Source organism: Malus sylvestris, chromosome 2 (genome assembly GCF_916048215.2).
Source record: "Malus sylvestris chromosome 2, drMalSylv7.2, whole genome shotgun sequence".
Taxonomy (NCBI): Eukaryota; Viridiplantae; Streptophyta; class Magnoliopsida; order Rosales; family Rosaceae; genus Malus; species Malus sylvestris.
The window spans coordinates 3,505,010-3,527,741 of record NC_062261.1 but is presented as its reverse complement, the minus strand read 5'-3'; the positions used below and the strand labels follow the sequence as shown (position 1 = coordinate 3,527,741).

Here is a 22,732-nt window from a genome sequence, read left to right as displayed (position 1 = left end):
GGAACTGAAGGAGTCGAAGGACTTGCTCTACCAAGGACCAGTTGTTTCACTACAATAGCATTTACCAATATGAAGAAACTGAGATTGCTTCAGCTCAACTTCGTAGAGCTCAATGGAGAATACAAACATCTTCCCAACGAGTTAATATGGTTGTGCTGGCATGGATTCCCTTTAAAGTCCATACCAGATGACTTTATTAATCAACCAAGACTAGTTGTTTTAGACATGCAGTTTAGCCAACTGCTACAAGTTTGGGAGGGTTCCAAGGTACAATCAATTACACATGATGATATTCTGTTTCTATTTGTTTTTGGATTCCCTCCTCTTTTTTATGAGATATTCCTTTTGAATATTAATTTCAATTTTCCTTTGCTTTTGTGCAACAGTCGTTGCTGAAGTTGAAAATCATTAATCTCAGTTATTCCCGTTTGCTAATTAAATCACCGGAGTTTTCACAACTCCCAAATCTTGAAGAGCTGATATTGGAATGTTGTTTTAGTTTGTGCGAGATGCACCCCTCCATTAGTCATCTTGAAAGACTGTCTTTGGTGAACCTTACGAGATGTTACAAGCTTCGTTCTCTTCCAAGGGATTTCTATAAGTCGAAATCTGTTGAGACTCTTCTTCTTAATGGATGTTTCATAGAACTACATGAGGATTTAGGGGAGATGGTATCGTTGAGAGTACTTGAAGCAGAGAGTACAACCATAAGGCAAGTACCACCTTCCATGGTGAGACTGAAAAATCTCACTCGTTTATCCCTAGAATGTGTGCAATTGTTGGGGTTGCCTATTCCTGAGGATCTTGGGAGTCTAATTTCCTTACAAGATTTGAATCTTCGAAGGAATGATTTTCGTAGCCTACCCAGCCTCACTGGTCTTTCAAAGCTCGAAACTCTACGGCTAAGTGGATGCATAAAGCTTCAAACGATCCCTGATTTACCAACAAATTTGAAATTTCTGTATGCATTTGATTGCCCTGCATTGAGAATTGTGCCAAAGTTTTCAGAAATGGCCAATGGGAGACAGCTGAATGTAAGTGATTCAACCAAACTCACTAAGGTTGTAGGCTCCGTTAAGTCATTAAACACCTTGACATGGTTTGATATGAAAAGGTGCACCAATCTCACAGCTGAGTTTAGGAAGAACATCCTACAGGTATCTCTTTCTCTCTATTGCCTTCCTATCCTGCGCATGCACACACAAACGCACATGTACATGTACATATATATGACACTTGCATTGTATATGTAGGGATGGACTTCTTGTGGATTTGGTGGCATTTTCCTCCGTGGAAATAATGTTCCTGATTGGTTTGAGTTTGTCAACGAGGGCAATAAAGTCAGTTTTGTTATTCCCCCACGTGATGAGCGTAATCTTGAAGGGCTGACTCTATTCTGCAATTTTGAAAGGTTGACTCTGTTTTGCTTTTATTGCTCAGGCAATAGATTCAATCGTCCTCTTCCTCTTGCCAGTATCACTATAATAAATAATACCAAATGTACAGAGTTGGGGGATTGCATAGTCAGAGAAGATTGGGAGAGGCTAATAGATAACAAACCAGCCCATTATATTTGGCAGGGACAATTATCGAACCATAAGCTCAATTTGCAAGGCAAGGATATAGTTGAAGTTGATATAATTTTTGTGGATTCTGATTTTCCTCATACAGTGAAGAGAACAGGGGTTAATCCAGTATGGGACAAACCTATGAAGGAAAATATGCATGATTTGGACCTTGCGCATTTACGTCCTTCTTTGTCTGGGACAAACCTATGGGTTAATCCAGCTCGGTTCTATGATCATGATCCTCTCGGCCTTGCGCATTTACGTCCTTCTTTGTCTGTTGATACTCTTCCTGCAGGCTGTCGTATTGTGCCTCGCTTGCGACAGACTCATTCGCTTCAACCTCACTCTCAGCCTCAAACTCGTCATGAGAATCTCCCAGTACTCTTCCAGCCACGGGGTCCCGCGGTCAGTGACAGAAGAGAGCAGATATCCGACTCAAAGGGCGCATATGATCCGAGTAGTAATCAAATTATGAGTAGTACAGAAGAACAACTAGCGGTAGCAGTGCATGATCATGATCTTCTCGGCCTTGCGCATTTACATCTTTCCTCGTCTCTTGATACTCCTCATGCAGGCCGTCATATCCAGCGTCGTTCACGACGGTTTCACTCTCAGCCTCGATCATGTCCTCATAATTTACCAGTACTTCTCCAGCGGCAACCACATGGTCTGGCGGTCAGTGACAGTAGAGAGCAGATATCCGACTCAATGGGAGCATATGATCCGAGTAGTAATCAAATTATGAGTAGTACAGAAGAACGACTAGCAGTAGCAGTGCATGATCATGATCCTCTCGGCCTTGCGCATTTACGTCTTTCCTTGTCTCTTGATACTCCTCATGCAGGCTGTCATATCCAGCATTGTTCACGACGGCCTCACTCTCATCCTCGATCATGTCCTCAGAATCTACCAGTACTTCTCCAGCGGCACCCACATGGTCCGGTGGTCAGCGACAGTGGAGAGCAGATATCCAACTCAGTGGACGATGATCTTCTTGCACGCCTTTGCAAATCCTTTGCATGTCTTTCTTTGTCACCTGATCATTCATCTACTTTCTCAACCCACATTCAGCCCGACGCCTGACTCTTTTGGCCTTTACCATTAAGAGAGTGAAAGACTCAGAGTTGAAAATATGTACTTGCTAAGCAATTAGTCCCCTTCTTCTCCTGATTTTTCTGGGACATTGCAGAGAACATGGGTTAATCTAGTAGGGAACAAACCTATGAAGGAAAACCTGCATGATTTGGACTCACATCCAGCTCGGTTCTATGATGAGAATTACTACACATGCCTAAAATGGAAAAAGGCAAAAATTTTGAATTGAAAACATCATTTGTCTGGATTAAGTCACACCCAGATCGGTTCTATGGTGAGGCACGATCAAGGCAGTGATGCACCGTCATCATCAGGGGTGATGCTTCTGAACTACAGATCACCACCGGCTTCATCATCAGCAAGTCGATATTTCATACTTCTCTCAGATTCTTATGATTTTTTCGGTAAGTAATTGTTTTGAAGATTAAAGATATATTGCATCTAGAAACATTTCAACATTACAAAAAACGATATAAGACACACATCCGATGATTCGAGAAGTACCACTCAAATTCGCAGAATACTTGCCCTTCTTCCACCACATAGTCGAGGAATTTACTTTTGAGGTGAGAAAAATTATGATAGCCTCAAGATGCCAGTCAATATTTCTACACCGTTTAATTAATCTGAGCACTATTTTTATGTACAGAAATTCACTATTTGCACGTGTATGGTATTCCTAGACCAGAAATTATGCAATTACCTCCTCAATCAATCCTTCTACAACCAGTTTCTCTCTGTCATTCACTACTTGCCTCGGCTTCATCTCTCGAAAATCCGAACCCAAATCCCATGTCCTGTTCACCACTCTCAAACATCAAATACAGACTGGCCGCAAGAAGCCTCTCACCGGCAAGCTTGCTGTAATTTCTCAGATTCTCGATTCCGCTACAAACTTCCTTCACCAACTTGTCTAGAGTTATGCATATTCTTGACTTGCCTTGACATGCTAGTAGCAGAAGATTGACTGTTTGCGGTCATGAATGCTTTTGTACTCAATGAGCTCGTTTGCGCAATCTATACCTGGAAAGATGTCTTTAAGATGGTAGGGCTGTTCATGTTAAAATAAAAAATCTCCTTTGAAAGACTAAGAAATGATGGATTTCTCAATAGAAAATCTCCGAAATTTTCTCCATTTTCAAACATTTGGCCATCCTCTGCACTCCGACTCATGTGTCCTGAAGCTTCTTCTGCAATTTTGGTTTCTATTTCTTGTTTAGGGCTTAATGGTGTGGAATCACATACAGAACTTTCGAAATTACTGCAATGTAAAACTAATATAAAATTAACATATATGAATTCAAAACTAAAATCGACTTATATGAATATAAAACTAGTCTGAAATTTTGGGTAAATGAAAAGAAAGATGGTGTTCATAAACTGGAGCATGCAGGCTCCCCAAATGGTTGAAATCACATGCGAATACTAGAGCAGAAGTTATAAACTGGATAATGTTCTGGAACTGATGACATTTGAAGTTGTCGGAAAAGCGTTACGCTTCATGATTTTGTAATTTAAGCATTTCTTTAGCTAGTTTTGCTTATGAATAAGAGATGTTACCTTCTAGCGTTCTTGTCAATGCACGTCCTTATTAAAAGCACTAGCGAGCAAGAAAACAGATGTGGTAACACCCAATGTTTTCTTGTCAGTGCACGTTCTCATTTTACTAGCATAGCCATACCTAATAGTCGACACTGGACATTAAATATTTGTAGAATTTTTGATGTGTATTTCATGAAGAAACAATTACAAATGAAACATATATATAGGAAAAGAAAGTAGACATAAGCCTAACTTGCCTAACTTGCCTAATTTCCTAACTTGCTTAACTTGCCTAATTTACACAAAGAATGTTGACTAGCCTAACTTCACTAGTCATCCAACATGTTTATTTCATGCATGCATTTTAACACAAGATATGACTTTCATGCATTCTTCCAACACTCCCCTTCAAGCTGGATCGAGGGGATTCACTGAGCCAAGCTTGCCCAATAACCGATGAAACTGAGATGAGGCTAGTGCCTGTGTAAAAAGATCTGCTAGTTGATCATGGCTTCGTGTGAACATGGTCCGGATGATTTGCGTTTGAACTTGAGCTCTGATGAAATGACAATCCACTTCAATATGTTTGGTTCTTTCATGGAACACAGGATTGGCAGCAATGTGCATGGCTGCCTGATTATCACACATAAGCGTCATAGGAGTAGAACTAGGAAACCCTAAGTCTGAAAGAAGCCCTTTAAGCCAAATGAGTTCACACGCAGTGGCTGCCATGGCTCGATACTCAGCCTCTGCGCTGGAACGAGCAATTACCTGTTGCTTCTTACTCTTCCATATGACAAGGTTTCCACCAACAAATGTACAATAGCCTGTGATTGATTTCCTATCAATTGTATTACCTGCCCAGTCTGCATCTGTGTAGCCACTAATGACAGTGGACTGATTGTTATGCATTGTAATTCCTTGCCCAATTGAACCCTTAAGATAACGAAGGATTCTCTTAACAAGGTTAAGGTGATCAACAGTGGGAGAGTGCATGAACTGACTAGCCAAGCTCACTGCATATGTGATATCTGGACGAGTGATAGTGAGGTATATGAGCTTGCCTACTAATCGTTGATAGTAGCTTACATCATGCATGGCTTCTCCATCTATGCTGAGCTTCAGTTTACAATCAACGGGAGTGATAGCAGGCTTGCAGTCAAGCATTTTTGCTTCTTGAAGGAGGTCCAATACATATTTCCGTTGATGTAGAAACAGTCCTTTTGAAGATGTTGCCATTTCGATCCCCAAAAAATACTTTAACCTCCCCAAATCTTTGATAGCGAAAGCTTGATGTAGTGAGAGTTTTAGTGCCTCAATCTCCACGGTATTATCTCCAGTGATGATAAGATCATCAACATAGACGAGGACCACCAACTTCCCCCTGGTGCCAGTTCTTACAAATAACGAAGAATCAGCATTACTTCGCATGAATCCAGCCTTTTCCAGAACAGAACTGAGCTTGGCATACCAAGCTCTTGGTGATTGTTTCAATCCGTATATTGCCTTGTGCAATTTACAAACCATGTTGCCTTTAATACCATCATAGCCTGGAGGAGGTTGCATATACACTTCTTCCTGCAGCTCGCCGTGAAGGAAAGCATTCTTCATGTCCATTTGGTAGAGTGACCATCCACAATTGATTGCAACTGACAGTAAAACCCTGACTGAGTTCATCTTGGCCACCGGTGCGAATGTTTCCTTATAATCTACACCAAAGGTTTGGGTGAAACCTCGAGCAACAAGTCTAGCCTTGTGTCTCTCGATAGATCCATCAGCTTTGAATTTAGTCTTGTAAATCCAACGACTTCCAACAGCCTTTTTTCCTGGTGGTAGTTGAACTAGGCTCCAGGTGCAATTCTCTTCCAGTGCACGAATCTCTTCTTTCATGGCTTGGTTCCATTGTGGGAGAAGAGAAGCTTCTTGAAAGCTTCTTGGTTCATAGTGCTTATCAATTTCACTGAGAAATGCAGCATGAGATGTTGAGAACTTACTAAAGCTGATACATTCATTGATTGGATGTCGTGAGGCATATGTAACATAGTCCTGCAACCTAGCTGGAGGTTTTCTGATTCGAGGAGGATTTCTTTTAATCACCTGAGACTCTGTAGAGGGCGGAGAAGGATCAGAGTAGGGCTCGTCTTCACTCTCACTGGCAGTAATTTGGTCAGTTTGAACTTCTTCACAGTCTGGACTTACAATGACTGATCTCTTTTCCAACATCGGATAATTAAAGTTTTGAGGGAGTGGGAACATGTCAACTAAATCCTCCCCCTGACTTGTAAAATAGGGATAGTCTTCTTCGAACTTCACATCTCTTGAAACTGTGCACTTCTTAGTGACTGGATTGAAGCACTTGTATCCCTTTTGAGTGGTCGAGTATCCCATAAACACACACTTGGTTGCCCTGGCATCTAGTTTGTCACGGTTCAAGGTTTGGATGTGAACAAAACACACACAACCAAACACCTTGAGATGTGTCAAATCTATTTTCCTCCCCTTGAGAACTTCATAGGGAGATTTAAACCCTAGCACACGACTTGGAAGTCGATTGATGAGATAAGTGGCAGTAAGGATGGCAAACGACCAAAATTTCTTTGGAACGTGCATGTGAATCATGAGAGCACGAGTTTTTTCCAAGAGATCTCTATTTTTCCTCTCGGCTACTCCATTTTGTTGGGGAGTCCCCACACAGCTGGTTTGATGTATGATACCCTGAGAACTTATGTATTGAAGCATGTTGTTGGATAGAAATTCAGTGCCATTATCTGACCTTAAAACCTTAATGTTTGATTGAAATTGCGTTTTAACATGCATGTGAAAGTCTTTGAAAATGGTAGGGACTTCACTTTTTGATTTCATAAGATATAGAAAACTTGTTCGAGAGAAATCATCAACAAATAGAACAAAATATTTAAAACCTTCCATTGATTCAGTTGCAGGTCCTCATACATCGGTGTGTACCATTTCAAAAGGTTTACTTGTCCTAGACATTGAATTACCAAAAGGTAGCCTAGTAAACTTAGAAAATTGACAAGTATCACAAGTAGGATAGGGGTTACAAAAATTTGGAAACAGTTTCGACAAGACAAGTTCAGAGGGGTGAGCTAATCTCCTATGCCAAAGTTGGTTTTCATCTATGGACTTCGATTGAGCTTGAAGAGCCTGAGTGAAACATGCATTCTTGCACAGGTAGTAAAGTCCATTTATGAAGACCCCTTCACCAATCATCTTCATGGTGAGAACATCCTGAAACATTACTTTATTTGGTGAGAAAATAGCACGGCAGTTTAGGGTGTTGGTGATCTTTCCAATTGACAAAAGTTGGAAGGGAAAGGTTGGTACATAGAGGGCAGTGGAAGGTGTTTTTTGAGAGAGTAAGTTTATTTCTCCTTTTCCCAAAACTAAGACATTTTTTCCATTTGCAACAGACACATGTGAGGGGCTTGAAATTTTTTTAAAATGATGTAAATTTGTAACTTTGTTTGTCATATGATCTGTGGCGCCTGAATCAATTATCCAACAATCAATTTCAGTACTAGTTAATAGGGCAGTAGTAAAGGCTTTGAGTATACCTGATGCTTCTCCCTTTGGAACTTTCTCATTTCCAGCAAGAAATCCGGCAAATTGTCCCAACATAGCTGTGTGACTACCCTCTTCATTGCCTTGACCATGTGAGCCTCCTCCGTGCCCCTTACTTTGTAGGTAAGCTGCAAATTCATTGATCAATGACAATGGATTGGCAGTGAACTCCATGGATCCTTGTGAGATAGTAGGAGCGTGAGCATTAGCAAGTTGTGCCTTGAAATGAGGTTGAAATTGTTGCGAGGACCTTGGTATCATCCTTCCATCTTTGCTGAACTTAGGCTTGAGTTCAGGATGAAGTTCCCAACACTTGTCTTCCTCATGACCAACACCATTGCAATATTTGCATTTTAGATGTGTGTTTCTTCCCTTGTATACCTTGGCTTCTGAGTTCTTGTACTTTGATGCATATGCCCGAGTCTCCGTTAATCTAGGATTGTGATCAACATTCATAACCTTCTTTCTTGCTTCTTCTCGTTGGATAGTTGCACAAACATTGTTGAAGGTAGGCAGGTCTTGACTCATCAAGATGTGACTCCTTAGGTCCTCGTACTCAGAGCTCAAACTCCCTAACAGCTGATAAATTTTGTCTTCCTCAGCTCGTTTTAGGAGAATGGTAGGATCTGTGGTATGAGGGAGATATACATCCAACTCATTCCACATGGCTTTGAGGCTCCCAAGGTGTTGAACAAATGCTTTCCCTTCTTGTTGAGCACTGGCAATGTCCTTCTTTAATTGGAAGACCCGTGTATAGTTGTTTTGATTTCCATACATATCCTGCAAAGCTTTCCAAAGATCATGTGCGGAATTGGAGTAGCTAAAAATTTCAGCAACATGTTTCTCCATGGTGTTGAGCAGCAAGGACATGACAAGTTGATCTTTGCAGAGCCATGCATTGTATGTAGAGGAAGAACTGTCTGGAGCTTCCACGCTTCCATTTACAAACCCTAACTTCCCTTTGCCTCCGAGAGCTAGTGAAACAGCTCGGGACCAAGGAAGATAATTGAACTCATTCAAGAGAACTGAACACAAACGTTGATTGGTGTTAACCTCAACGTCTGAGAAGTTTGGAGAGAGATTGTGCCGGGTTTCCTCATCATGGTTCACAGAACTTTCTTCAGTCATGACTTAGACTTTGAAAGAAAGAAAAAATTGCAGCAGCAAGAATGGCAGAGACAGGTTACAAATGAACCTGCTCTGATACCATGTAGAATTTTTGATGTGTATTTCATGAAGAAACAATTACAAATGAAACATATATATAGGAAAAGAAAGTAGACATAAGCCTAACTTGCCTAACTTGCCTAACTTGCCTAACTTGCCTAATTTCCTAACTTGCTTAACTTGCCTAATTTACACAAAGAATGTTGACTAGCCTAACTTCACTAGTCATCCAACATGTTTATTTCATGCATGCATTTTAACACAAGATATGACTTTCATGCATTCTTCCAACAATATTCAAGTTACTTGTAATTCAAGCAGGCCATACATCTCTGAGATACATAGGCATCTGTGCCTTCTTCCTTAGGGTTTTCGTCTCAAGACCAGCTTTGATAGGGGATCGTCCATAATAATTCTCTTCTCACTTTCTTCACACACAACATTTTTGGTCCGCATAAAAACAACATTACTACATTAGTTTCTAAAATTTAGATTTGTATGCTGAAAAAAATTAGAAATTTTCTGAAAAGATTTAGAGGCAAGGAGGACTTGCAACTGATTTAGTTACTTTAGGCTTTTTGGCTGGATTTTTCCTTAAGTGATTTCTTTTCCGCTCAGTTGAGTTACGCGCTACATTCTGAGATGAGCATTTTGAGATTGTGATTGTCGCAGTACTTGGTTGCCGAGATATTGAATTCTTTGTGATGTTTGATTCAGATTCATGCTTTCTTGCCTTTGCAGAGGTCAATTTACCTTGATCTTGAGGCTTCAACACATTTATAGATTTCACTATATCTTTCTCTGGTGAATTCCTACAAACCGAGGTCACCTTTTGGATCTTATCAACCTTCTTGTCATTTGCCTCCTTTTTATGAGATCTGCAGGATGAGAAGCTTTCAACTTTCTTGAAGCCTTTTCTTTCGTCTTGGCCTGTCTTTCTTCAGCCTCTTTTTTGTGTAGAAGGTTTCCTCTCCTCGAACCAATGGTGGATGAGGCTCCTCCAATTCTGAAACAGGAAAAGTCCTTATAAGCGAAATGGGAGGGCTATCATTAGTGAATATTTTCGTGGAACCGGAGTGATTGGAATGACACAAATCAAGCCTATGCTCTTTCACAGAACTGCCTTTCAAAAATCCCTTAAATTGCATCGTTTCGAGAACTTCCCCCAAGGTCCTCCTTTCGTGATCAACGTTTTGAGATAAAGTTTGAGGGTTTCGAACTTTTGGCCTATCCATATCAAACATAGATCTCTGCTGACTTGAAACAGTCTTCTTGTTGAATCCCACATTGGCCATACAAAAAGAAAAGTAATAGTTCAAATATCTTAACCCACTCTAACTAATACCGAGGCATTTTGTGATAAATAAAAGTAAGATATACGTTTTAAACTATAATTAGAGGATAATCACAAAAAAAAAAAAATCAAGATAATTACACTTAATCCGCACATAATCGTGTTAATTGACAATTGATTGAGATTAGTTGAACCGAAACGATTCTTTGACCAAAAATCGAAACGATTTTGTGTATAAAATTCGGATCTACCTGTTTTTCCTCACTCAAACCTCAGAACCGTCATCAGCATCGGCAACTACTTCTATCGTCTTCGGCAACTACTTCTATCGTCTCCGTTTGCAAGTGCTGCATTGTATCTTATGCATCTGTTGGTGAGAACTGGTAACTGGGTTTCGAATTCTATGCTTTCCTGAAGCCTTTTTTTTTCTTTTTGTTAATAATGTTGATGGTTTTCTGCTCTGATGCCTCAACTTTACTTATTAGAGCCCCTTTTTGCTCTGTTTGCATATTATAATAATATTATTGTTAGTGATATAGAATAATTTAGATTATAATATATTTATATATGCTTTTATGTTGTTTTGTTGATCTCTTAGCATAAATTTGACTTGTGACATTTTATGCGACTACTTTGGGTTGATTCTTATGATTTACATGTTGATAATTTAGGAAAATGAATCATCCTGATAATCATGTGAATGCTAATGTTAATCCAGTTGAAAATGTAGAAAATGATCATGGTACAATGTGGAAGTATGTCAAAAAGCTCGAAAGAGTGGAAAATGGGAGAGGAGCTATTGTGTTTCAATGCAACTATTGTCAAAAGATTTTTAGAGAATCCTACTCTAGGGTCAAGTTTCATTTGTTAAAAATGTCTGGAAATGGAATCATCTCTTGCAACAAGGTTACTGATGAAGCTCTTGCAGAAATGAAAAAACTAGTTCGAGAATAAGGGACCCTTTCTTTTTATTTTTCAAGTCATTTGGATGTTCTTTTTAGTTTTTCAAGTTTGAAGACTAATTTAGTTGTTTAGTGAATTATCTTTTTAAATGTTTGAAGTTTATCAAAATAAATTTGAACTTGAATAGTATATTTGAATTCTTATTTTATAATATTTAGATATATTTATTTATTTATATTATTTTTAATTGCCGTATTCTTGCCGTATCATGTCTTCGTTTTTAGAAATTGACGTATCCCCTTGTCGTGTCGTATCGTATCCGCGTATCCGCGTATCCGTGTCCGTGTCCGTGCATCACTTTCTTAAGCTCTTCATTTCCACTCCTCGAAAACCCATCAGCAGAATGCCTCGGTTTTTCAAATGCCATCACATAATTGTGTTTTTGTTCAAGTGAGACATTTACTGTGAAGTAAAGATGAGGATGCCAAATCATGACATGCATTCTGTTTTTAATTAACTAATTGTAATGTGCTATGTGTACAAGTTAGTTAGAAAGGATATTAGTTGTTGTTGTTGTTATGACTATAAATACCATACTGATGTAATTATTTTTGGTCAAGTAATGAAATTGTAATATTTCAGAAATACATTTTCTTCTCAGTTTCTTTATGGTTTCATCGCCAACCGCCTCACGGTTTCTTTCGATCCTCTTCTCTTCCGCTCTAGTTCTCTGATCTCTACTCAAATTCGATCGAATTTCTTGCTGGTTTTGTACTCCGATCTTCGATCATCGATCTCGATCTGTTTTCTTGATCTTCAATGGCTTCTCCGTCTGTGACCGCTTCTCCCTCTGAGTCGGTTCCAATTCCAAATCCCTATTCAAACCCTAATTCCTCTCCTTATACCTCTCTCACGATCCAAAACATTGGTAGCATAGTGCCAATCAAGCTCAAGCGGTCCAATTATCTCCCATGGTGCGCTCTGTTTACCCCAATTCTTAGGCGATATCGACTTCTTGGTATCGTTGATGGCATCAAACCTTGTCCGCCACCACTTATGCCTGATCGCACTATGAATCCGGCGTTCGAAATTTGGTATAAGAAAGATCAAAACCTCATGATCTGGTTCAATTCCACATTGTCTAAGGAGGTGATTCCGTTCACCGTTGGAGTTTTGTTGTCTCGTGATCTCTGGCTCAAACTCGAGCAACGATTTGGGGGCATTTCTGATGCACATGTTCATCAGTTTCGATCGGGACTTCAAAGCATTCAAAAAGGTTCACAATCCATGTCTGATTACCTGTAAGAGCTCAAAGAGAGCTCCGACTCTCTAACTGCTGCTGGAGCCCTAATCTCTGATCGAGATTTAATTGCAGCCACTCTTGCTGGTCTTCCTGATGATTTTGAGTCCTTCACTGATTCAATCATGCTTCGCTTATCTTCCACATCTTTGGATGAATTGCATGGATTGTTACTCACCAAAGAACTCTCTATGATTCGTCGCAAGAAAGCTGCCTCATCCAATACTATTGAATCGTTTCATGCTTTATCGGTCCAAACTCAACCACCACTACTTCCCACACCGCCTCAGGCGTATGTCATTCAGAATCAACCACTGCAGCAATCTTTTTGGTATAATTCGAATCGTGGAAAGAACAATCGCTTCTCCAATAATCGTGGTAATCGAGGAAATTATCGAGGCAACAATTTTAACAGTAGCTTCAATCGCAACAATACCACAGCTCCCTCTCGAGGCTATTCTTCTGGTCTTCGAGCTCCTTGTCAAATCTGTGGAAATTCAAGTCATGAAGCCATTGATTGCTTTGACCTTATGAATCCAGAAATCTCTGGTCAAATTCCTCCTGCCAAGCTCCAAGCGATGTGTGCTCGTTACAATGCCAAGTCCTCTCCTACTTGGTTGATTGACTCTGGAGCTACCTCGTACATCACCAATGACATATCCAATATTCACTCTCCTATTCCCTACAATGGTGAAGAAAAAGTATACATAGGTGATGGTAAAGGTTTGTCCATTTCTCATGTTGGTTCCTTTACATTATGTACACCTGTTACTTCCTTTAAACTGAACAATGTCCTTCATGTACCTCACATGAAGCACAATTTTTTGTCTGTTTTTCAATTTCTCCGAGACAATTATTGTTCATTAACCCTTGATTCTAATGGATCCGTTGTTAATGATCGTTCTACGGGGAAGACGCTTTTGCGGGGTTCAGTTAAAGAAGGTTTCTATCCTCTGCAGTCCTCTACATCTAATCGTTATTTCTCTGGTAGCATTCGTCAGTATTAAAGCTCTAGTCAAGATATGGCATAGTTGTTTAGGCCATCCTTCTTCTCCTATTTTTCGCAAGGTTCTTTCTAGGAATAAACTTGTTGTGCAAGGTGCATCTTCAGTTGAATTCTTCTGCTTTGATTGTGCTATAGCTAAAAACCACAAGCTTCCCTTCAAAGCTGCAAGTTCTTCTGTATCCTACAACTTGGCATTACTTCACTGTGATGTTTGGGGATCTGCTTCTGTCCTTTCAGTTAGTGGTTTTCGCTATTATCTGTTGATAATAGATGATCATACTAAGTATAGCTGGTTTTTTTCCATTGAAAGCAAAATTTGAGGTGTATTCTACATTTGTAACCTTCAAAACATATGTAGAAAATACCGTTGGAAATAAAATCAAGGCTATTCATTCAGATTCAGGGGGTGAATTTATCAGTTCTTCTTTTCAAGATTTTCTTCAATTACATGGCATTTCTCATCAACTTAGTTGCCCACATACTCCTGAGCAAAATGGTTGTGTAGAAAGGAAACACTGACATTTCGTAGAGACAGCTCGCACTCTCTTAGGTGCATCTCATGTTCCTCACAAATATTGGGTTGAGGCTATATCTACTGCCCTCTATTTGATTAATCGATTGCCTATATCTGGTCTTCTTTGTTCTCCGTGGGAATTGTTATTTCATACTTCACCAGATTATACTCGACTTAAGATCTTTGGCTGCAGCTGCTACCTTTGGTTAAAGCCCTATGTCTCTTATAAGTTGGATGGTAAAAGTAAGGAATGTGTTTTCCTTGGCTATAGTCTACAACATAAGGGCTGCAGATGCTTAGATCTCTTCACAGATTGGGTATACATATCCAAGCATGTATTGTTCAATGAGAAATCCTTTCCTTTTTCACAAGCTCATACTTCACAGTTCTTACAATCCCCTGTTCATGTTCTTCCCATCATTGATAATCACTTCCCTCTTTCTTCCTCCTCTCATTCCCCTTCTCCTCCACTTGTTGTTCCACATGTTTCCTCACCCTTCCCTTCTCAATCTCCTGATCCATTTATTGCTCATTCCTCTTCTGCAGCAGTCACTAACCATCATCCCATGGTTACTAGATCCAAAAATGGTATCTTTCAACCTAAAGCTTACTATGCTACTAAACACCCTTTACCATCCACTTTTAATTATATTCCCACTACTTATAATCAAGCTTCCAAGCACAGTGAATGGCGATTAGCTATGCAAAATAAGTTTAATGCTCTTCAAACTACTGGAACTTGGTCTCTAGTTCCTTCTTCACCTTCTCAAAATGTGGTCAGTTGCAAATGGGTATTTAGAATTAAGAAAAGGCCTGATGGTTCTGTTGAAAGATACAAGGCTCGATTAGTTGCCAAAGGCATTCACCAACAACAAAGACTGGATTATCAAGAAACCTTTAGCCCTGTAGCAAAACCAGTCACTATTCGGATTCTGTTAACTGTTACAGTTCAGTATAATTGGTTTCTAAATCAGCTTGACATAAGCAATGCATTTCTTCATGGTGACTTACATGAAGAGGTGTTTATGCAACAACCTCCTGGTTTTACTGATTCCAATCTGCCAAATCATGTGTGTAAACTCAAAAAGTCTCTATATGGCCTCAAACAGGCTCATCGGGCATGGTTTGATAAACTCTTTCAAGCTCTCAAGTCCTTTGGATTCACTCAATCTTGTTCTAATGCTTCTCTCTTTGTCATCAATGATCTTGTTCTAGTTATAGTATTGGTTTATGTCGATGACATATTGATCAGTGGTCCAGATCCGTTAGTGTGTAAGCAGTTTATTCAGAAACTTGGGTCTCTGTTTCCAGTCAAGAACTTAGGTCCTCTTCACTATTTTCTAGGGTTGGAAGTTCAAAGATCATCCAAAGGTTTATTTCTTCATCAAAGCAAATATCTTCTGGATTTACTTCAGAAAACCAAAATGGAAGGTGCCAAGCCATGTTGTACTCCTCTTGGTATTACTAAATTGGATCACAATGACATTCCTCTATCAAATCCCACTGAATATAGATCCTTGGTAAGTGCCTTACAGTATTTGACTTGGACTCGACCTGATATCTCTTTTTTTGCTGTCAATCAAGTATGCCAATTCATGCATACTCCCACTGATCTTCATCTGCAAGCTGCCAAAAGGATTCTCCGATTCCTCAAAGGCACCTCTGATCATGGTTTATGGTTTCAGAAAAGTTCTCTTCATATTTCTGCATTTTCTGATGCCGATTGGGCTGGTTGTCTATTTGATCGACGTTCAACCAATGGCTTTTGTGTCTACCTTGGAACAAACTTAATCAGCTGGAGTGCTAAGAAGCAGCCTACAGTGGCTATATCCTCCACTGAAGCTGAATATCGATCTCTGGCACATACTGCCGCTGAAATTACATGAATCTGCAAGGTGTTTCATGATTTTGGTTTTCCCTTATCTTCCAAATCTACAATCTGGTGTGATAACATAGCTGCTATCTCTCTTGCATCCAATCCTGTCTTTCATGCTCGAACAAAGCATGTTGAGATAGATTATCATTACATTCGAGAGTTGGTTCTTGCAAATCTGCTTCAAGTTCAGTATGTGTGTACTGAGGACCAAATTGCCGATATTCACACTAAATCTTTAACCAAGAACCGGTTTCTTCTTCTTCAATCCAAGCTATCTCTTGGAACTCCAACTTCTTCCAAGCTCAGCTTGAGGGGGTGTAAAGATAAGGATGCCAAATCATGACATACATTTTGTTTTTAATTAACTAATTGTAATGTGCTATGTGTACAAGTTAGTTAGAAAGGTTATTAGTTGTTGTTGTTGTTATGACTATAAATACCATACTGATGTAATTATTTTTGGTCAAGTAATGAAATTGTAATATTTCAGAAATACATTTTCTTCTCAGTTTCTTTATGAAGCTTCCTGCAACTTGCCAAGCATGACAAGAGAACCCTGCAAAAGCACATTAAAGCTTTTGTGCTAAGCAACAGTCCACAACAAAAATTTAATACTTCATGCTAAAGATTTCACAGAACAACAATATCGACGCTTCAAGCCCTAATTGCACAAAAAAGGAACATAATTAAGCAACAGAGACATCAATTCGAACATGAAAACAGGGAATGAATCATAGAAATTTGTTCAAACTCAGGAGCATCTTTTTTCCAATGAAAAAGATTAATTTGTTCAAACTCCCCAAACTACTGACTAATGACTTGCAAAACTCAGGAGCATATTGTTCCCTGGTGACACTTATGTACATTGTATAGGAATGGACTTCTTGCGGATTTGTTGGCATTTTTCTAAACGAAATTTACGATATTCCTAAGTGGTTCGAGTTTGTAGATGAGGGCAAGGAAGTTGATTTCGATATTCCTCAAAGTAATGGTCATGATTTTAAAGGTTTAACTCTATGCTTGCTTTACTCGTCAAACAAAAAAGATGCACATCCTTTAGGCATTGCTGTTATAAATTATACCAAGCGTACTGCTTTGGACACTTGGATAACATGGGCCTCAATACCAACATCCAGGGAATCACTTGAAGACAATTATCTCCGGCAGGGACAATTATACCAAAGCGTACTGCTTTGGACACTTGGTAATTGGCGCTAGCACTGTACGCCTCACGCCCACCTTCTCTTTGCCTCATACATTACTTGTACCTTCACTAAAGCATAAATTGATGTCTCCTAGTCAAGCTACTGAGCAATTGAACTGTTGTGTACAAATGTATCCAAAATTTTGTCTTATTCAGGATATTCTCACGAAGGAGATAATTGGTTGTGGTACTAAGAGGGGGATCTCTATTTTGTGGATGATGTCAGTACAAGATAGGTCAATCTTGCCCAAGGAGCCGTTGATCACAAGCAGTGTCAGATATGGTTATGGCATCACACTTAGGACATCCGTGTTTCAGTTATTTATAGCATATGTTTCTGGATTTATTTGTTGGTTGTTCGATTTCAGACTTTAAATGTGACACTTGCATACTTGCCAAGAGTCACCATGTTTCTTATTCGTTGAATTCTAATATAAGTGTTATTCCCTTTGGTCTTGTTCATTCGGATGTTTAGGGACCATCTTCGATTACTACTTCATCTAGTATTCGGTGGTTTGTAACTTTCATAGATGATTGCACATGGATGACATGGTTATACCTTCTTAAGCATAAAAGTGATGTGTTTTTGGCTTTCAAGACATTCCACACCATGGTTCAGACATAGTTTTCTACTAAAATCCAGATTTTGCGTTCTGATAATGGCGGTGAATATGTTAATAATGATTTTACACATTATTTAACTAACCATGGAATCCTCCACGAGACTTGTCCTCAGACTCCTCAACAGAACGGGGTGGCTGAGCGCAAAAACTGCCATATATTAGAAACGACTCTATCACTATTGATTGGGGCGCATGTTCCCCTCTCCTCTTGGGATGTTGCTCTTTAGACTGCTACTTATCTTATCAACATCATGCCATCCAAAGTATTGGATTTTCTTACACCTTTACAAGTTCTTGCTACATTCGTGCCTCTACCGTCTGTTTTGGTGCTCCCACCGCGAGTGTTTAGATGTGTTGCTTTTGTTTATCTACATAAAAATCAAAGGACGAAACTTGACCCATGTGCTCTCTGTTGTATTTTATGAGGTATGGACTACATCAGAAAGAGTACCGTTGCTACCACCCTCATTCATGCCAGATGTATACTACCATGGATGCTACTTTTTCCGAGTCTGAGATGTATTACTCTTTGGCTTCTTCCAACCCTCATCTTCAAGGAAGACATTGCATGACGAGCAGGATTGGACCATGGCTACTGATCTTCCACTGCCACTATTAGCCAAGCCCGCCGTGGCTGCACTGCTAACCCAGCCAATAGAAGTAGCATCGCTACCCACGGAACCAGTAGGCACGATAACAGTGATACCACTTGCAATCGATATTCACCAAAAACAACGAAAGGCTCTAAATATTCCATTGCCAACTATGTGTCATCACATAAATTATCAAAACCCGGCAAAGTTTTTGTACAACAAATATCCAATGATAGCACACCAAGTTCACTGAAGGAGGCATTATCGGATGATTGATGGACCAAGCCAATGAAGGAAGAAATGGATGCACTACAAAAAAATAAAACATGGGATTTATTTCCTTTGCCCTGAAGAAAGAAGAGAGTTAAATGTCAATGGGTGTACACCATCAAGTACAAAGCTAATGGGTCCATTGAATGATACAAAGCACGATTGGTGGCCAAGGGATACACTCAAACATATGGTGTTGATTATACAGAAACATTTTCCCTGGTAGCAAAGATTAATACGGTAAGAGTGTTACTTTTGTTGGTGGCTAACTTGGATTGGGCATTACAGCAATTTGATGTGAAAAATGCTTTGTTACACGGTAATCTTAAAGAATAAGTGTATATGGATATTCCACCTGGTTATGCATCAGTTTCACAACCCGGAATGGTGTGCAAGTTGAATAAGGCATTGTACGGATTAAAATAATCACCTTGGGCATGGTTTGATAGGTTCCAGATGGCTATGAGGAAGTATGGGTTCAGGTAGAGCAATTCCAATCATACACTTTTCTTGAAATGTCGAATGGGTAAATTGAAAATACTTATTATTTATGTGAATGATATGATTGTTACAGGTTGTTTGTACCATACTTAGGGTCTCCGTATTTAGATCTCGTATAAATACTCGGGGGACTCAAATGTAATTATTTAATAAATGAAGGGGTAAATATGTAATAAGTGATGAGCCCTTATTCTATAAAAGGACTTCTCACTCTCCTCATTAGGGGAGGCCAATTCTTAGGCCTGAGATCCCCAAAGCCTCTCACCCTCTCAAAGCCTCTCATATTCAGAGCATGGGCTCTCACCCTTAGAATCCTCTTCAACATCTCAGAGAAATATAATATTAGTGTGGATGTAGCCCAAACATTTGGGTGAACCACGATACATCTTGCGTTATTTACTTTCATACAGATTCACTGTCGGATTTACGTTGTCCCAAGACCTCCGATTTTGTGCATCAACATTTGGCACCGTCTGTGGGAATCGACACAAAAAGCTATGTCGGTTCTTTTTCATTTTTTCACCTCTACCGTGAATTTGCAAAAACCTAGAAACAGAAAAGATCAAAATCTCAAACACTCCTCAGCTCTCTCTACTGTGTGGCAGAAATTCAGAGAATCTTTTAGCAAAAAAAAAAGAATTCTCACGCTGAGGCTTGCAGTGGTTTTCTCCATTCTGCCCTATCTGTTCTCATAATCTTCCTACGCCCCTGCCATTGCAAAAATCACAAAACGCAGAACAAGAGACCGATGGCTTTGAACCAAAATGCATCGGATCTCGTCGCACGCCCAGGTTAGGACCCAGGGTTTAGACAAGAGACCGAGTTCTTGTTTGGTGATGATGACGTGAAGGGAGACGTGCGGATCCTGCCGGCCATCAATCCTGACCTCAGCAAAGCGTCGGCTGCCATGCCCAGCGCCCAAATGATGTTAAAGCTCTGGAAATGGTACCAGAACTGCCTCTCCTTCCAGCCACTCAAAACCCAGGTCATCAGCTTCGGCATCCTCTAGGGTGTCGGTGATGTTGCCGCCTATTTTAGTCTCTGTCAAAACCTCGCCCGACTCCGCCGCGATCCAGATAGATCTGAAGCCGCCCCAATTTATGCACAAGATGACACTGTTTTAATCACTGGACAACGACTATCTCGCAAATCGAAAACAAAGGCTGATTGCTCCAAGTCGCTGTCCACCAACGACAAAGTCACTGAAAAGCTATCTCGCTACAGAGGCCTCAAGGTCGGATCTGGAAAATTGGTCGGATCATGCGCTGGCAAAGTTCTCGGGGTACATGCAGCTGGGTGACACGTATTCGATGCTGGGACAACTTGAGCAGTCTATTTTATGTTACAGGTAGGGTTTGAAGATCCAAAAGGAGACTCTGGGTGAGTCAGGTCCAAGAGTTGCAGAAACTTGCAGGTAAATTAAAGGTCATCTCTTTATCTGTTTGTTTAACTCTACATGCTTATTTTAGCCAGTGATGCTGTAAAAATGCTTCATTGCGCCATATGACTGTTTTGGTTAGTCTGCTCGCGCCAGAGAGCGACTCACAGCGGTTGATACATGTAGCCGTGTGTGAACAACTCTAAACCGCTGTATGCTTCTTCAAACTGCCTTCCTTTCAATGCTTTGAATCATGAACTAGCCGAGCATTCTTTCCATGCTTTCGCTCTGAAGCTTCGTGGGTGTAGAGAGCAGATTCAGGCAGAATGGGGGTGTGGAAAATGAGGGTGAATATAACCCCAAATTCGCAATGCCAATTGTTTGGTTCTGGTTAAGGGCCATCGCCTAAGCTAGCAACCAAAGCTCCCTGAGACCCTTCCCGACACGCAAGCCCCGGGCTTTCCTCTAACCAAAGCTCCATTCAGTTTCACCATGTGAGGCAGGACAAGCAATAATTCAGAAAGCTCAGTGACCCATCCCCTGCATCTTCTTTGCAGGGTGGTAGCCATGTGAAATCATTTTCTGACAATGCAAAAGAAAAAGAAAAAGAAAAAGGGAGGCTCTCATCGGGAGCACATGAGAAACAAAAGCAGAAAAGAGAAAGTAAAAGCAAAAGAAAGTAGAAAAGGAAAAGCCGAAAAGAAGATGCTCTACTATTCCACTATTCCACTATCCTACAGGATAACATGATTAAAGATAAGAAGATGCCTACCAAGGTTCCCCGTCTCCACTTTCTGTTGGATCAGAAGATGCCCATCAACATGCTGAAAACATGAAATTTATTTTTTCTTATTTTTCAGAGACATCTGTATAACCCCATCAGAGGGTACAAAAAAAAAACAAACAATAACGGCAAGCCCAAAATAATGGGCATGAATGTTATGTGGAGGGCGAAGGCCCATATGCCCAAAAGCGCCATGCCCTCTATTATCACCAACCAGGGATCAAAAGTACGTCCAGTACTACAAAAAATTATTCGGCAGCCTGCCGCTATTACCACCAACCAGGTGATCAAAAGTACGTCCAATACTACAAAAAATTATTCGGCAGCCTGTCGCTATTATCACCAACCAGGTGATCAAAAGTACGTCCAGTACTCCAAAATTATACATAAGCATCACTCATGTCAATCATACACAAACATTCATGAGCATCACTCATGTCAATCATACATAAACATTCATAACCATCATTTATTTCAACATTCATGAGCATCACTCATGTCAATCAACATAAACATTCATGAGCATCACTCATGTCAATCTAGCTTCAAAAGCTTCATTTACAGAGCTCTAGCTTCAAAAGCTTCATTTACAGAGCTCTAGCTTCAAAAGCTTCATTTACAAAAGCTCCGTCTTCAAAAGCTTCATTTACAAAAGCTCCAACTTCGAAAGCTTCATTTACAGAGCTCTAGCTTTAAAGCTTCAACTTGCAAAGCTTCAGTACAGGGTATACAAATACCGCTTCCGAACAACCGCCACTATGACCCATTCATGAATTCAATTTGAAGTCTCCAGCCAACAGACTCTATTGACCGAAGACTTGGGAGATTACATTATGTACCATTTATTGGGCCTTAACTGGGCCTCATGAAAAATACTTGGGGGACTTAGCCTATTGTTTATGTATTGAAGAGTGGGCCCTTATTCTATAAAAGGGACTCTGTCACTTTCATGAGAGAGCACCCATTATTCATGTATTGAGGAGCGAGCCCTTATTCTATAAAAGGGACTCCCTCACCATCATTAGAGAGCATCGCCACCAGCTGAGCAACCACCTCGCTGAGCATCAACTCTAACCTATCATTTATGTATTGAGGAACGAGCCCTTATTCTATAAAAGGGACTCCCTCACCATCATTAGAGAGCATCGCTGCCTGCTGAGCAACCGCCTCGCCGAGAGCATCAACTCTTAGCCCATCATTTATGTATTGAGAAACGAGCCCTTATTCTATAAAAGGGACCCCCTCATCTTCAACGCCACAAGCCGAGCCAACCGAGGCAACTTAAGCCACAAGCAGAGCAGCCTTGCAACACGTGCTACTTCTAGTTGAGCATCATTTTAGATTGGGCACCGCCTCATATCGAGTATCAGTTATAAACGACATCTAATTACTTCGGCCCACACATGTATTGAATTTTAAGTCTCCAGCCAAAAGACTCTATTGACTGAAGACTTGGGGAACTACTGTTTATACCATACTTAGGGCCTCCGTATTTAGACCTCGTATAAATACTCGGGAACTCAAATGTAATT

The 22,732-nt window shown here is 40.1% G+C and overlaps 1 pseudogene; it reads left to right on the top strand.

The window, feature by feature from the left end:
- The window catches only part of LOC126594070 (disease resistance protein RPV1-like), an 89,679-nt pseudogene that overhangs the window by 2,095 nt on the left and 64,852 nt on the right, over positions 1-22,732 (top strand).